Consider the following 16479-nt stretch of genomic DNA (forward strand, 5'->3'; position numbering starts at 1 on the left):
AAAATGTTTAGCCTTTTCATATTTATCTTTAAATTCCCAGGGATGGATACATGAACGAATGAATGGGGCTGTGGTTGTGGCTCAGTGTTAGAACGCTTACCTAGCGTGTGTGAGGCATTGGGTTAGATCCTGGCACCACATAAAAATGAATAAATAAAATAAAGGTATAAAGAAGTGTTTTATCTGTTTAAAATTAATAATAATAATAATAGTAATAATAATAGTAATAATAATAGTAATAAAAGAATGAATGAATGATCCATCCATAGGAATAAGAGAAGATTTAAAAAGCCTACATGACTCAAGTTCACCAACCCATCTATTCATTCATTCACTCTTTTCTTCCATTAACAGATGTATACTGGTGGCTGCTGTGAGCCAGGCACTTGAGACACAAAGTTGGCAAAAGAGACGTGTGGTGAGGAGTAGAAACAGAAGCATCTGTGCTAGGGAGTAGGACCTCATGCCTACAGGTGGAGGAGAAAAATTTAGGAGCCAAAAGAGAAGGGATGGAGACAGGGGCATGGGAATGGGCAGGGAACAGGGTCAAAAATCAAAAAAGAAATCCAAAGAAAAAACAAAGAAGCCAAGAAGGACTGAGGTGTGGATAGAAAGCCAAGCAAGAACTCAAGTCTAGTTCAGAGGGTAGACTCCAGGGGATAAGGTTAGGAAGGAGAAATGGTGTCTTTTGGGGAGGGAGTGGGGACTGAGGATTGAATCAGTCCAGGGCCCTGTGTATGCTAGGCAAGTGGTCTACAAATGAGCACATCCCCTGCCTGGAACATGGTGTCTTTTTTTTTAGTGCCAGGGATTGAACCCAGGGGCGCTTAACCACTGAACCACTCCCAGCCCTTTTTATATTTTATTTTGAGACAGGGTCTCCCTAAGTTGCTTAGGGCCTTGCTAAGTTGCTGAGGCTGGCTTTGAACTTGTGGTGCTTCTGCCTCAGCCTCCGGAGCTGCTAGGATTACAGACGAGCCCCACTGCACCCAGTGAGAAATGGTGTCTTCTAAAGTCAAAGGACAATGAACCATCTCTGAGCCACCTCTGTCTCAGTGTGGCTGCTGGGCATGAGTGTTAGACAAGCCCAGAACTGGCCAGAGGAGATCAGCTGGAGGGACCCAGCTCCCTCTCCTGTGAATTGGAGGTGTCCAGTGGGGATCATGGCCCCTGGTTAGGTCGACACAGTAGCCAGCAGGAGACTTGTCAGGGTGCCATGTCAAGAAGAGTGGAGGGAAACCGCATGGCTGGAGAGCCCCCCGTACCAGCATACTCTCACCCTCACATATATTCTGAGACCCTTGTGATAGGAAAAAAATCCCCCAATGTCCTGCCCCCAACTTCTTGTCCTAATTCCCGGGGCCTGGAATACCCTGACCACGTTCCATTCAGTGTCAAAAAGGGATTTTGCAGATATCACTAAGGTTCCTGATCAGTTGATTCAGAACTAATCTAAAGGGAAATTATCTGGGTGGACCTAATTCAATCATAAATCCATTAAAAGCAAAGAGTTTTATACAGCCAATGGCAAAGGGGGAAGTCAGAGTGGTTGACATCCGGAGAAGGGTGGACGTCTCCTTCCTGGCCTGAACACAGCAGGGATGGCATGTCAGACCCAAGAGCAGCCCCAAGAGTGACCGGGGAGAAGCCCACGAGGGAACAGACCTCTTTGCCATTAACCCAAAGGAGCTTGGAAGTGACGTATTCTCCAGAGACCAGACAACAGCTTGGTTTCAGCCCTGTGAGACCCGGAGCAGGGACCCAGGTAAGCCTACCTGGACTTAGGACCTTATCAGCAGGGACTGCTTTCTGCAGCCAAGTTTGTGGCAATTTGTTTGGCAGCAATGGAAAACGAAAACAACCGTCCATCGGGCTGGACAATACAGAGACAGAGCTGCTGCCTTCCAGAATCTTTATTTTGTGGGGACAATAGGTGCAAACTGTTGCAGAGAAAGCCAAAGGATGAAAGCCAAAGGAGTGGGGCATGGAAAATCCACTCCTGAGGCCTGGTGGGGTGGCGCATGCAGGAGGATCACAGTTCAAAGCCAGCCTGGGCAACTTAGGGAGGCCCTGGGCAACTTAGGGAGGCCCTGGGCAACTCCGCGAGGCCCTGTCTCTATATCAAATGGAACAAAGGGTTGCAGAGTAACGCAGTAGCTAGGTGTTCCTGGGTCCAATCCCTGGTGGAATGTTCCCGCCCGTCCCCCCAAAAAATCACTCCTGAGATGATCTGAGGAAGGGGCTGTGGTGATGAGGAAGGTGTCAGAGGTCGCTCCAGTTATGGTCTCCAACATTGAGGTGTCTTGGCGCCCCAACAGTGCTCTAGGGAGGAATGAGTGTGTATATGGGAACAATTCCTCCCTGCCTTTTAAACATCAAAATCAGTGAAAAATAAAATCAGGGACGGACAATTTAAGGAAAAGATACAAGACTAGATAGGTCCCTTGTTTCTGAACATTCGTGCACCGTCCTTTAGGATATTGATCACAGATACCATTCATAGACTGTGTCTGCTTTCCTGTAAGAGGCTGCTACTGCCCAATTATCCAAAATTCTGCTTCTTTTCAACAGTACTTTATTAAAAAGTCAGCACATTCACATTAAAGGAATATTTAGGAACCCCAGGGAGAGGCAAGTGTCAGCCAGCTGAGGCAGACTCTCTCCTGGGAGCAGATGAATTCCTCCTTTTTGTCTCCGCAGGCTCTTCCCCAGGGCCCCTGCCCACCACCTATGGTTGAGGATGTCAGCCAAGAAAACACACCTCCGCACGTGTCCCTCCTCTAAAGCCTGAGGGGTGGGCAAAAGGGAGGGATGGGGTTGGGCCATGGCAGATGTGAAAGGGAAGCGGACCAATCAGTGCTCAGGTTGCTGTGACCAAGTGCCTGCAAACGCGTTCAGGAGGGGACTGTTGCATGCTGTCGGTTACCATCGCCCAAAACTTCCATAAATGGTTGACAAAAACATCCACTGGCTTTTTTTTTCCTCCTCCCTGCTCTGTGTGAGAGATAGGACCCAAGGGCACTTTACCACTGAGGTACCACCCCAGTTCTTTTTTATTTTGAGACAGACTGACCTTGAACTTGTGGTCCTCCTTCCCCAGCCTCCTATATTGCTGGGATTACGGGGGTGGCCACCACACTCGGCCAGTTTTCTGCTTTGTCGTATTTCTCCACGACCATTCCCTCTTCATCAAGCCTAGTAGAAAACTACTCTGATAAAGGCTCCCGTGCTGTGTAAAACTTTTAATTAAATGTGCATGCTTTTCTCTTGTTAATCTGTCTTTTGTTGGAGGGACACAAGCCTTGAACCTAAGATGGGCACAGAGAAAGGTATTTTCCCTCCTCTCTCCCTTCCTCTTCAAGGACCCTTCTTCCAGAACAGTCCCCTTTAACTAGCATCCCTCTCCTTTGTGTTTTCAATCTTTCCCCTCCCCCTTCTCCACTAGCTCCTACTTCAAGGCTGGAAAGCATCTTTAAATTCTCCTTCATTTAAAAAAAGAAGAAACAAACAAAAACATGAAACCACCCCAGCAATCATGCTGTGTACAAAAATACCCCTTGACTGTTGAGGCCCAAGCAGGGGCAGACACACTGGTCTTTCAGGGGCAGGCAGTAAATTTTTTGTGAGCCACGTACGATGTCTGTTGCATATCACTTTGTTTTTCTTTACAACCTGTAAAAAATATAAAAGCCATTTCATAGCTTGTGGACAAGATAAAAACAGGCTGCACACCAGATTTGTCCTCTAGGCAATACTTTGCCCATCTCTTGTTTATGGAAACAAGCATTTGCTTCTGAGACAAAGTCGAACATCAGCCCTGTCTGCACACTGATGCTGGGCAGGGCCACGGGCTTGCTTGGCTGGTAGAATGTTAGCAACTGTGACATGAGAATAAGCCTTGGGTACTTGCCGGTCCAAGAACAATGACAGACATATGGAGCAGACGTGGATACAAGCTCCAGCTTGGAACCAAGCCTGGCTGGGCCCATCTTGGAACGGCCAAACCTCAGCCTGTGATGTTGTGCAATATTAATTGTTGACTACTTAAAAGTAAACTGTAAAGCGAGCCTGGAATTCCAGTGACTCAGGGAGGAGAAGGCAGGAGGATTGCGAGTTTGAGGCCAGCCTGGGTAACTCAGTGACATCCTGTCTCAAAAAATAGAAAGATCTGGAGATGTAGCTCAGCTGCAGCATCTTGACTAGCATGTGTGGGGCCCTGGGCTTGATCTCCAGGATCTTAAAAAATAAATAACTGAACTGCCTAAGGAGGAGAATTCAGTAATTGCAGTTCTTTTTGTTTTGCTCAGGGAAGTCTTATACAAGTGTTTCTCTAAGTGTGGTCAGGGACCACCTGCAAGATGTGATCAGAGACAGCTGGGGTGGTTGCTAGGTATCAGTTTCCTAAGCCCTCACCTTGCAGGGAATAATTTAGAATATCTTGGGAGAAAACTTAATAATGTGCATTATTACTAAATTCCCTTGGAAGATGGGAAATTACTGACTTTTTTACCTACATTACCAGCATGGTGCTGGGTTATTGACCCCAGGGCCGCATACACACTAGGCAAGCACTCTACCACCAAGCTGCACTGCCAGTCCTTTGAGGAGTTTTTCTGAGGAGTTCTTTGGTTCAGTTGGGCAGCATCTGCTTTTGCAGGGCATCAGTTGCTCTGCATAGATACATGATCTTAATTTTAAACCTGTTACAACTCACTGGGTGTGTAGTGCATGCCTGTAATCACAGCGTCTCAGGAGGCTGAGGCAGGAGGATCTCAATTTCCAGGTCAGACTCAGCAACTTATTGAGACTGTGTCTCAAAATAGAAAATAAACAGGACTGGAAAGCTTGGTGTTGTAGCGACCCTCGGGCTCAATCCTTGGTACTGTTAAAAAACAAACAAAAAACTTGTTACAGCTCTACGAGGTCGGTGCGACTCTCCGAGTCTTATAGTTGAGGACACTGAAGCTTAAGGAGATGAGATCACTCTCCTTGGGTCACATGAGAAGCCAGAAGCAGGGCAGACTCACCCGGTGATTCTTCTGTGCTTGCTTCCTGCTGGCATCCTTAATTTGGTTGACAGCCTTCGACTTACTTGGGTTATATAACTATGCAAATCCACCTATGCAGTCGGTCTTCCAGCCAGAGAGTCCGGGGAATCAAAAAGGAAAACTAGAGCAAGGGAGGGGGAGGGGGAGGACATGGGCACCGGAAGCTGTGCCTGGCCTGCAGGGCAGGGGCAGCGCTGGGTCTGCTCCTCAGGCCTGATTGGCTATTTTGGATTCCAGGGAACCTATAGAAAGGAATTAGGGAGGAGGAAGGGACCTTAGGAAAGCAGGCTCCGGACAGTGGGGTCAAGTGGTCCAACCTGAAGTGCTTTTCTCACCGTGGAGACAGAAACCTTGAAGTTCATGTCAGGATTCTAGTGGGGTGTGCACTTCACAGCATCCTGACGTGGTCTGGAAATGAGGGCTCTTGCCTGGCCCGGGGCAAGCTCCACCCATCCTGGCTCTGGACCCTCTGGGCCCTCTGAAAGCAGTTGGGCCTTTCAACCTCTGACACTAATCCTGAGGGTCTGCGGGGCTTGCAGCTTTAGGTTACACAGTGTTTGCCCCAAGCCCCAACCTCCCCTCTTCCATGCACAGGAGTCCAGCCGGGATGTGTAGGGCTGGCTCAAGCACAGAGACCTTAAGCCAAGTGAAACCAGAGCGGCAGCCTTTGAACTACAGCGCCTGCCCCTCCAGCCCTGCCTCCTGTGCAGGCCTCAGACCTGTAGCAACAATGCAAAGTTCAAATCTATGGCTACTTGCAAGCCCATTTGGCAGCCATTAGGTGGCCCCTGACCCACCCCCCCTGCCCTCTGACATGTGACCCCAGGCCGCCCTCCCTGCCAGAGACTCAGGGGTTCTTTCTGAACCACAAGAAAAATGTATGAGGCCTGACTGGGGGCAAGAAATGAACTTAAAATACAATCGCTAGTAAATTTTTTTTTTTTTCTTTTAAGTAATTGGGATAATTGGCTTCAGTCTGAGATAAACAAACAACAAAGCAAATCCTTTAACCTCCTGTTCGGGGCTGTAAAAGGGCCTGCATTTGTATTTCCCCGGTGCTTTTTATGACCTAAGGGCTGGCCTCTCTTTGCCACTGGACTGGGGCCAGCACAAAGCCAGGCTAATCACAGAGCAGTTTCGGAAATGAGGGTCTTGAATGGAATTTCCTCAACACGCCCTCCCCAGTCTGCAGCCTCCTCACTGAGCTTCCCCTTCTGGAAGGCTCCGGGCCCAGCTCTGGACAGGGCAGGAGAACAAAGGACTGTTTCTCCCAGTGTCCCTGGAGCCCACTGAGCCTGGCCTTGTACGAAACTCAATAAAAGCAACTCTTAGGCTGCGTTCCCTGTCCTGGGCTTGTCAGAAGAAAATAAATCAAGTGCTGTATATTTACGGGGAGTTTACAATGTGTAAGTCTCTGTGGGGGGAATAAAAAATTGTATGTTGTGGACAGAAGCCTTGCCCTCAAAGAGCGTGATGTTAGGTTGGAATGTTAGGACGAGTCACAGCAAGAGGGGAAAGTCAGTCATGGAAATCATTACTTGTGGCAGCAAAGCAATCTTTTTTTTTTTTTTTTTCAGTACTGGGGAGGAACCCAGGGGTGCTCTATCACTGAGCTACATTCCCACCCCACCCCTGCCCCTGCTCCTTTTTTAAAATTTTGAGACAGGGTGTTGCTGTTGCTAAGTTGTGGAGGCTGGCCTTGAACTCGCGATCCTCCTTCCTCAGCCTCCTGAGTCACTGGGTTTCCAGGCACTTTCCACCCCTGGCTCAAGCATTCTTTTGGCAAATAAAAGCTATCGGCTCTGAGTTCAGTCGATGTGAAACACATGTTGGATCAGCCAAGATGGGGGATGACAAAAGCCCTCCATGGCAGCTTGTCTTCACAGGGGCTGCCATCAATTCTTGCCCCTCGCTCTGGGAGGCTGGGAGACTATTTCCCCTCTCCTCTAAGTCTGGCCTGGCCTCTGACCACCTTGACAGACAGCGCCTGATGGGAGGGAAGCTTGGCGGGCACAGGCCTCACCTTTAAGAGGGTGGCAACTCTGCTCCTCGTTTCTTAGAACCCAGCTGTGGAAAGTCCCAGGGGTGGACGACCCAGGCTTCAGGACCATTGCCCCAGCTGGGCAACCGGCCGCTGCACTGACTTTCCAGCTCTGTGAGCCGGCCATCTCGAGGGGCCCCCATCCCCCTCAACCCTCCTCTGACTGTGGGGGCAGGGATGAGCTGTCCCTGCCAAGCTGGGCCCCAGTTGAAAATGGTAGGCAAATCAGGGACAGTTGCTGCGTCTCTGAATCTGCCTTGTTCTCACAGCTAGTCTACGAAGAAGGCTTCATCAGCATTATCCCCACTTTGTGGATGAGGCTGAAGAGGTGAAGTTACTGATCCAAGATCACACGGGTCCTAGTGGAGAATACAGGATGTATCCTGGGTTTGGGGCATGTGCCAATTTGGTGGGAGTTGAAACATTAATTAGGAAGTTGCATGGTATAAAACAGGAAGATGGATGGGCTGGGATAAGATTAAGGGGGACCCACATGCTAGGATAAGAAGGTGGCACTTCATTCAGTAATGGCCGTTTGAAAGTGGTGAGTGATGGCTTTTGAGCAGAAGTGATGGGCTGAAAAGAACTTAAAAAGAGGTTGGATAGAGGATCGTCTGCAGGGACAAGAGGCTGTAAGCAGCTGGCCCAGCAGAGACCCAGAGTCGGTAGGTGGGAAGCGATGGGGCCTGGGGTGGCAGAAGTGGGAACAGAAAGAGACAGAAGACAAGACTTAAAAACAACAAACAAGCAAACAACAACAAGGAAAGCCCAGGGGGAGGTTCTGACCAGTAATTTAAAAGTACTTGGACCCGGGTGTCCCCAGGGAGGATGGGTGAAACCTCTCATGAAATTGGAAAGGCAGGAAGGAAAGCCAGCTTGGAGAGGTTTGTGTACTCAACAGTTTTTTCTTTTTCTTTTTGTGGAATTGGAACAGAATCGAGGACATGTTAAGACCAAGGAGCTGACAAGGAGTGAGGACTTGGAAGTCACAGTCTGGCCCAGGCAAGAGTTCTCTCTTGTATGTACAATAAACCGCGTGCGCGCGCGCACACACACACACACACACACACACACACAGGAATGGGTGCCACACTCATGTGTCCAAACCAGAGAGCAAGTGAAAGGAGTATGTAATAAATAAGAATAAAATGAATGAACCGCCTAAATGTCTGGTACTGAGCATATGCGCTGTGGTGAGCTGGGAGAGACCAGTCGGCCCGGCAGCATCCAAAGGGGTTAGAGAAGAATCTGACTGTAGGAAAGAAGATCACCACAGGCCACACACACTCTCTGAAACGTGATGTTCAATGACCACTGAGTATCCTACCACACAAGTAACTACAATTCATTAAACTGCTCCTCTAGTTTATTTATTTTTTTCAACATGTATGAGGAAGACAGTTTTGGCTATTATAAGTAATGCCAAAATGAAGGTCTCTGTAAATAATTTTTTTGGTGTACATCTGATCATTCTTGAAGATAGGTTCCTAGAAATGGAATTAGTGAACTGAAGGGTAAAAAATTTAAAGTATTCTTGATACTCATTGCCAAATTGTATGCTAAAAAAAAAAAAAATCACCAATTCGCACTCCCCCCCCCGCCCCCCCCCCCCCCCCCCCCGCTGTGTATAAGGGGCCCATCTCACATTTAGGCTACAAAGGAAAGTCAATAGAGGCCTTATAGCTGGGTTTGCTGAATTATCTGTTTTGTATATTAAATCCATGAAGTTAGGTGAAAAGAGATGTTAGTGTTGCTGGCCCCAGGGGTCTAATTTTCTTTTGCACACGTTTTTATAACTTTCTTAAATGGTATGCGTACTGCCCACAGTTTCTTTCTTTCTTTCTCTCTTTTTTTTTTTGGTAGTGGGAATTGAACCCAGGGCCTACAACCACTGAGCTACATGCCCAGTTTTGTTTTGTTTTTAATTAACGTAAGCTTCCCCTGAATGGAAGGAAAGCCTGAGTGTCTGGATGAAGACTTCCCCAGGGAGCTGGGGGACAGTGGAGGGTGGGGACCGGACTCTCCGTGCACCTTGGCAGGGCCTCAGCTGCAGGTAGAGGTGGTCTGATTCACATCCATCACCGTCCACAGACAAAGAGTCACAATGAGGGAAAAATCACAGCTCTCAGGGGAGGCAGGCCCGGTCCTCCTGGATTCCAAGTGCTGCTGGGAGAGATCAGAACGGCCATGCCGGACGCTGTCGGCTTTGCTGTCCTTTCCTTTGTAGGGGAGTAAAGCTGCTGGCCTCCCAGTTGCGGGGTTTGCGGTTGAGGAGAGGGACGCCCAGATGGGGGCTGGAGGGATGGTGGAATTAGGCCTTGGCCCCTGCTTCCTCGGGACCAATGGGGAGCTGCCAGCTCTCAGCGGCCAGTGCCCAGCCTCCCCTGAAGCTGGGAGATTAGGGCCATTTAATCCTTTGCTCTCTCCCTTGGCTATTTCTGTAGAGAAGGGGGCTGGGCAGGGCTGTGCGCTGGTTCCCTCAGCAACAGGCCCTGGCCTGGCTCCATTGTGAGGAGGCCCCGCTGGGAAAAGCTGGGAAGGAAGGGAGGAGATGGCTTTTCCAGGGCCTTCCCTTCTCCGAGGTGGTGGCTGTCGACACCCAGGAGCCCTGGGTTCCAGAGGGGGAGGGGGAGCTTTGGGGACCTCCGCCCCTGCCTGGGAAGGGGAGGCCAGAGAGCGGCCTGTGGGCACGAGTGAGCTCATTGTTTACACGTGGAAAACGGCTGCCTTCTCGGGGAGGAGGACCAGGGCAGCCCTTCCATTTGATGGAGCTTGGAGGAGGCCACCAGGCCCTGACAGCCCTGATCCAGCGCGGTGGCCCTCCCTCAGCCTTCTTAGCCTTTCTGTTTGCAAAGCCTCTTAGAGGCTTCTGCCCCTAAAGTCCCCTCTCAGTGGTGACTCAGGCCTGCACCTCCACGGGCGGGCTCTGTCTTTACCTGGCTGGGGTGCTCGCCCCATCCCTCCTCCTCTGGCTCATCCCTCCCAGCTTCTCCACCCCCCATATCCCCCTCCCATCCCCCAAATGAACAGAAATCTCCGTCCTCTTTCCTAATGAAAGTTCTCTTGGCCAGGAAAGGGTCGATGGGTTGGCTAGGAGGCTAGCAACCCATGCTGTGCACGGAGGCAAGCTTTGGTCTTCCTGACACCTGGGTCTTTGAAGACCTGAGCTTCCAGGTCTAAAACAGAGTCTCTGGAAAGGCCATTTTCTGACCACACCCAGTGAGAAAGTTGTTAGTATCTTTCACAAACGTGATTTATTTAAGTTCCTTAAAAAGAAAACCAATGTCTTCTGGAGGGATACATCACTGTTTCCAGTAATTCCCACGATGCCACTTCCTCGGGGAGTGTTGGTTTAGCCTGGAATCTGTCCTGATATTCCATGTCACACTGAGGAAACTCAGCCACCAGTTCCATGAGGCACCATCTTGTTGTTGAATGCATCACCCACACGAAGGAGACCAGTGCCCAGGCCCCTGTAAGACGTAGCAAGTAAATCCAAGCCCACCTCCCCCGAGCCTTCTCTCTGCCTCATCTGCCAACCCGGTCTCTTGGTCTGGGGCTGTGGCTCAGTGGTCAAGTGCTTGCCTTGCATGTGTGAGGCACTGGGTTCGATCCTCAGCACCAAATAAGAATAAATAAAGATACTGTGTGTTCATCTACAAATAAGTAAATATTAAAAACAAAAACAAAAACAAACACCAGGCTTCTTTCTCACACAGGGAAAGTGCAGTCGACGCTCCTTGGACTTCATTTTCTACTTCTGTAAAAGAGGATCTATTGTGAGGATTAAGGTAAATTATCTGTGCTGGGCTGGGGTTGTCGCTCAGAGAGCATGTGCTTAGCATGTGTGAGACTCTGAGTTCAATCACTAGCAACAATGGTGACAATGATAATAATAAGAAGAATGATGATAATAACTTACGTATGTTGAGCACTGACCACAGTGCCTGCAGCACAGTAAGCAATGTTAATATTGTCCTTGACCTTTTTCTTTTGTGAATATGCCTATATTATCTCATGTTACCAAGACTAACGATAAAATATTGTATTATCAAGAATCACAACCAGTGCACAAGGATTGTCCACCTCTATGTGCAGACAGAGGGGTGGAAGCATAGACCGAGTCAGTAATCTGCCCAGGGCCATCCAGCCAGGTAGAGAGTGGAGTCTGGATTTGAACTCCAAGCGCTCATCAGCGCCAACCGCAGCCCTTTCCAGAGCACCACCGGCCTCTCGGGCATCGTGACAGTGTTATAAATGGTTCGCCTGCCCTGAGTCCCCAGGGGTTGGTCCTGTGGAGACAAGTCCATTATGTCAATGCGTCTGAAAACTGCTGGAGGCAGCCCTTCAGAGCGTGGCTTTTAATGCCTATTAAGCAGGTGGAGAGAGAACAGATCAATGAAGGGTGATGTTTTGCAGCTCCCACTAGGGCATGCAGTCCTGTCCACACCGCCTGGTTCTCAGGCACAACTGAATGCCCAGGCCTTTGAGGAGATGGGCTTTAGGCAAGGACAGAGGAGGTGGGTTTTCCCACAGAGTGATCTCAGGGGCAGAGGAAGGTTCCTCTGGGTCCCAGTGTCTAACAGGAACAGTGTCTGAAGCCCCAGGTTCAGGACTCTCCTTCGGCTCTTAGCTCTGTTTAGAGTTCTCTTTTCAAATGCATTTGCTTTCACAAGAAGGCAGGAGGGATGAGCCATCTTCCCAGAAAGCAGCAGAGTACCCCGAAGCTGGGGCAGCAGGAGGAGGATAGGGAGGTGGCTCCTGGAAAACACAGACAAGGGGAGACTGGGTTCGTAGGACCATGCTCCTTCCCTCCGTGTCCCGGAAAACAGACCTGACTTGTTTCTCGTTTTTTGCTGGATTTTCTTGCTCCTTTCTGCTAATTTCTGACCAGGGATGGACAAGAGGAATGACAGCTAGGGGAGGGGCATAGGTAAGGATGAGGGTGGGGGGGACAGGAGGGAAGCTGCCTCAGTCCCAATGAACCGGCGAGCACAGGCCACATGGATACCACATGCCAGATACAGCAGACATCTGACACACCTCACACCCACACATACACACGTCACACCAGACATATCACACACACACCCCCCCACACACCCCACACTACATGCACACATATCCACAAACACACATGTACATGCCACACAGATCACACCCAACGCTCCACACCGTGTCTGCGGTCACACACCCTTGGGTTGTGTAAGAGGACAACAGCGCCACCTGGCGGCAATTTACTCGCAGAGCTTTCCCCACCCCCCACAATAACTCAAGAACCAAAATTGTTATTCTGTACTTATTTACTCTTGTTCCCCACAGTTGTAAGGCCTCCTCTGCCTCCTGACCTTTTCTCAGAAATTGAGCCAAACCGTAAATGCCCTTCTGAGAAGTGGTTTACAGTTCCCAGTGGCGCCCCGGGTGAGAGGGACGATACTCAGAACATCTTCTAAACAGAACTCCCTGTGCTCAGCCCTCCATGCCGTGGCCCTGAGCCCATTTGGAAAGGAAGTGCCGAAACGGTGAGGAAAAGTCTTGATTTTAGGAACTGATCCTAGCCCCTGTCCCAATTGTACAATTTTTTTTTTTTTTTTTTTTTTTTTTTTTTTTTTTTAGCTATAAATGACCAAAACAGAGAACCTTGTATTATCAATATCTATTTCTGCTTTTCGGACCCAAACTTGTGATAATTAAGGGATGCCATCATTTGTATTATTGAGTTCCTCCCTGGGCCAGGTCCAGTGTGTGGGAGCCCTGACCCCTGCGGTGACTTCATCCTCCAGGACATGCACACACACTGCTGATCTGCTTTTCAACCAGTAACTCAGCCCAGGTCACAGGTGACCTTTGTCTCCCTGCATCAAGGCAGTCACAGGGCTCCCGAGGACCAGCTCATGTGTACCACAAGTGGACCTCATAGCCTGGTGTGGTGTAAAGGCCTGGGATAGCCCCTAGTGACGCGTGCAATTAATAACCATGCCTGGGGAGAAGCACTAAGCCTTAAGTGCTTTGAGATTTTTACAAGGACTCACGACAAGGCATCAGCGTTTCCAGCTGGGAGACTTATTTATGAAGGAGTTCAAAGAGTTCTTTCCAAATGTTCATTCTCCAATCCTTGCAACATCCCCCGGAAATGCCTGGCCGGGAAAGGCAGCGTTGCTCAGCCATTAATCTGAGAACCATGGCAGCGGAGGTAGGGCAGGGCACAAGCCGTTCCCCGGAGCCTCCCCCAAATCCGGAGACGGAAAACGAGGTTGCAAACCGCCCGGTACTGCCTGCACCCTATGTCCTAGGTACAGGGAGACTCCCTATTTATCCCAAGGCAAGGGAGGCCGGAAACTCCGACCAATGGCTGGGGACTAAGGACCAGCAGAACACAGGAAGGAGCTGGAGGACAAACATCCTCCGCCCTCCTCGCCCACCCTGAACACAGGTGGCATCAGGGTACAATGGGTATGAAGAGGGTCTCAATTCAGGCAGGACTTAGGCTAGGAATGCAGGGGGACAGCAGTGGGCTTGTGGGACTGTGGAGGAGGGGTGGTCTCTGGAGCCTGGGGTTGAGGGGTTAAGGGTCAATTCAGATCTGGGAGGCTCAGATCCTTCCTGGCAATGGCTGCCTTCTTCCCCTGGGCTGCCTGTAAACTGAGGGCTAGGTTGGTTACCTCTCCTTCCTGCTGGGTCAAGTTTCTTAGCACTGTCTGTGGAGGACCTTTCTAAGTCTCCAGAAGGAAGCCTAAAAAAAAAGAAGGTCAAGAAAAAATTTAGCTGGCTAGGTGACACATGCCTGTAATCCCAGCTACTGGGGAGGCAGAGGCAGGAGGATCACAAGTGCAAGGCCAGCCTCCACAATTTAGCAAGACCCTGTTTCAAAATGAAAAGAATAGAAAGGAGTGGGAGTAGAGCTCAGTAGTAAAGTGCCCCTGAGGTCAATGGCCAGTACTGGTGGGCAGGGGGGAAGAAAAAATAAATTAAAATATATCATCTGCCCATCTGTTAGAAGCAGGGCTTGAGGCCATGTTCCTTCCTAGACAGCCTAGTTCCAGCCTGTTGTTTATTCTTCTCACCTATTTTAAAGGCTTTTTTTTTTCTTTTTTAAAGTTTTGTAATGAAATATTTTAAAATTTACGGAAAAATAGTACAGAAGGTCCCCACATGCCCTCCACTCAGCTTGCACTAGAGTTAACCTCTTACATAACCCGACTACAACAATCCAAACGGTGTGATTCACATGGCAGAGAACTGTTTACTAAGCTGCAGACTCTACGTGGGCTTTACTGGCTTCTCCCATGAATGTCACTCTGTGTTCCCAGGTCCCAGAAGAATGCTGCTTCCCATCCCGTTGCCATGTCTCCTCGGAGTCCTCTGATCTCTGACAGTTTCTCAGTCTTGCCTGGCCTTTCCCAAGGCTGGACGCAGCTCATTTTGAGTTGGTTTAATGTTTTCTCATGATGAGACCGAGGCTGTGCATTGTGTAAGAGTCCCACTGGAGTGATGTGGCCTTGTCTGTGGGCTGTATCAGGGGACGTGATGTTGACAAGCCTCCCCATGGGTGACGTTACTTTGATCACTAGACTAATGTGGTGTCAGCTGGCATTCTCCTCCAGCCTGACCTTGACGGTGGCACTGCCCCTTACAGTTCCAGGGCAGTGCCATCCCCAGCAGGTGGAAGCTCCCCCTCTCCCGCAGATCTCAGGATGGGAAGCAGGCTACTTGGGGCCAGGCCAGGGCCTGCGTGGGTGCTCTGAGTCTGCCCCTGTTTCCAACTTAAGAGAACTGATTATTTAAATACAGGCTCAGATGGATGGCCAGGAAATGACCAAAAGAGCCCGCTTTATAGCCACAGTTAGAAATAATAGTGACAAAAGAGCTCAATGGTGGAAAGCAAGGGCTTGGGAATCACCAACCTCCACAGCCCGCCTCTGCCCTGTAGTCCCACCTGCTGATTGACTTCTGGAGTATCTGTTACCATCCCTTCCTAGGGAGGTCAAGGGGGTGCAATGAAGTGATGTGCCAATGCCCAGGATGTGTTTGGACTTTTTTTTTTCCTACTATTTCTCATCATAGTGTAACTTAGAAGTCATAAGAGCCGCTTAAAATGAAGCTATAATGCTATCTTCTAAATTAGGTGCGTTTAGTTATCCTCATTTACAATATATACTACATGGAAATTAGCCATAAAGATCAATCATCTTAGGTTTGATCAATAATCAATGCTTTTTCAAAGCGGAGCCGGAGGTAGTTTGTTGCAGTACTGCACATACCCAGTTAGTTTGGGCTTTGTCTGATTCAATGTCTAAAACCCACCGTGGGTGGAGGCTGCTGGGCAGGGTCTACACTGGTCACAGGTGTGAATCTGTGTTAGAAGCGCAGTTAAAAAAAGATGCTAAGCTGATAATTGACTATTAAAAGCCTGGAACTGTCCCAACTGCCTTCCCCATCAGAGCCCCAGCCCTTTTGGAGTGAATAATACCATGACTCGGATCCCAGGCTTTCCCTCAGATGAACTGCATTTGATCCGGCTCTGCTGCTTTCTGGCCCTCCGCTTGGAACATTTCTGAGTCTGAGTTATTATGAGAACTGAATGATGGAACGCGTGGTTCTTGCCCAGCACATATGAAAGCTGCCCCTTTTATCATTGCCTGTAGTGTGATCTTGACCACATGTAGAGTTCTAGAAGGACTTAGAATCAGTCCTGGGCAGCATCTCGAGCCAATGTGTTGAGCCCACTCCCAGATTTTCTTTGCAAACCCTGAAGGCCAGGGACACTTTCTGTCCCAGAGCCAGTTCAGGACAAATCATGATGTGTGTGTGGGCAGCATCGTGGTTTGTGGTTCTTCAAAAGCAGAGCCTGAGGCAGGGGCTTTGATGCAGGTGGTTTATCCAGGAGGTGGTCTCTGGAAGCAGAAAGGAAGTGGCGTGGGGGATATGGGGCAGGGAAGGAGGAACCTTTAACAAAGGACACGTGCATTGGCGAGCAAGTTCCCCCAGCAGACAGCCTGGGCAACCCACGCTTAATCAGGTGTAAAAAACAAGCCCCAGAGTTACCCACCTAGGGGTGTGGGAGCTGAGGGACTTTTGCAGGAACAACGTCCTGGGTCACTGGTCGATGGGGTGGGGGTTGGTATGAATTCCCGGGCACTATACCGTTAAAGACAGAAGAGAGAGAGCAGGGGAAGATGGTGTGAGTGGATTTAAGCCCTAACAGGAGACCTTCCTTGTGCAGAAGCTCCTTCATCTTAGAGTCCCTGCGGGCCAGCACTGTGTCTGGCATATAGTGGGCATTTAGTACCTGTGCTCGATTGTTGAGGAAAAGGAGCTTCTGTGCCAGGGGAGGGCAGAAAGTGCCAGGAAGCAGCAGGGCAGTGAGCAGGCATTGCTAGACCCGTGCTG

The sequence above is a fragment of the Callospermophilus lateralis genome, chromosome 17, assembly GCF_048772815.1.
Source record: "Callospermophilus lateralis isolate mCalLat2 chromosome 17, mCalLat2.hap1, whole genome shotgun sequence".
Lineage (NCBI taxonomy): Eukaryota > Metazoa > Chordata > Mammalia > Rodentia > Sciuridae > Callospermophilus > Callospermophilus lateralis.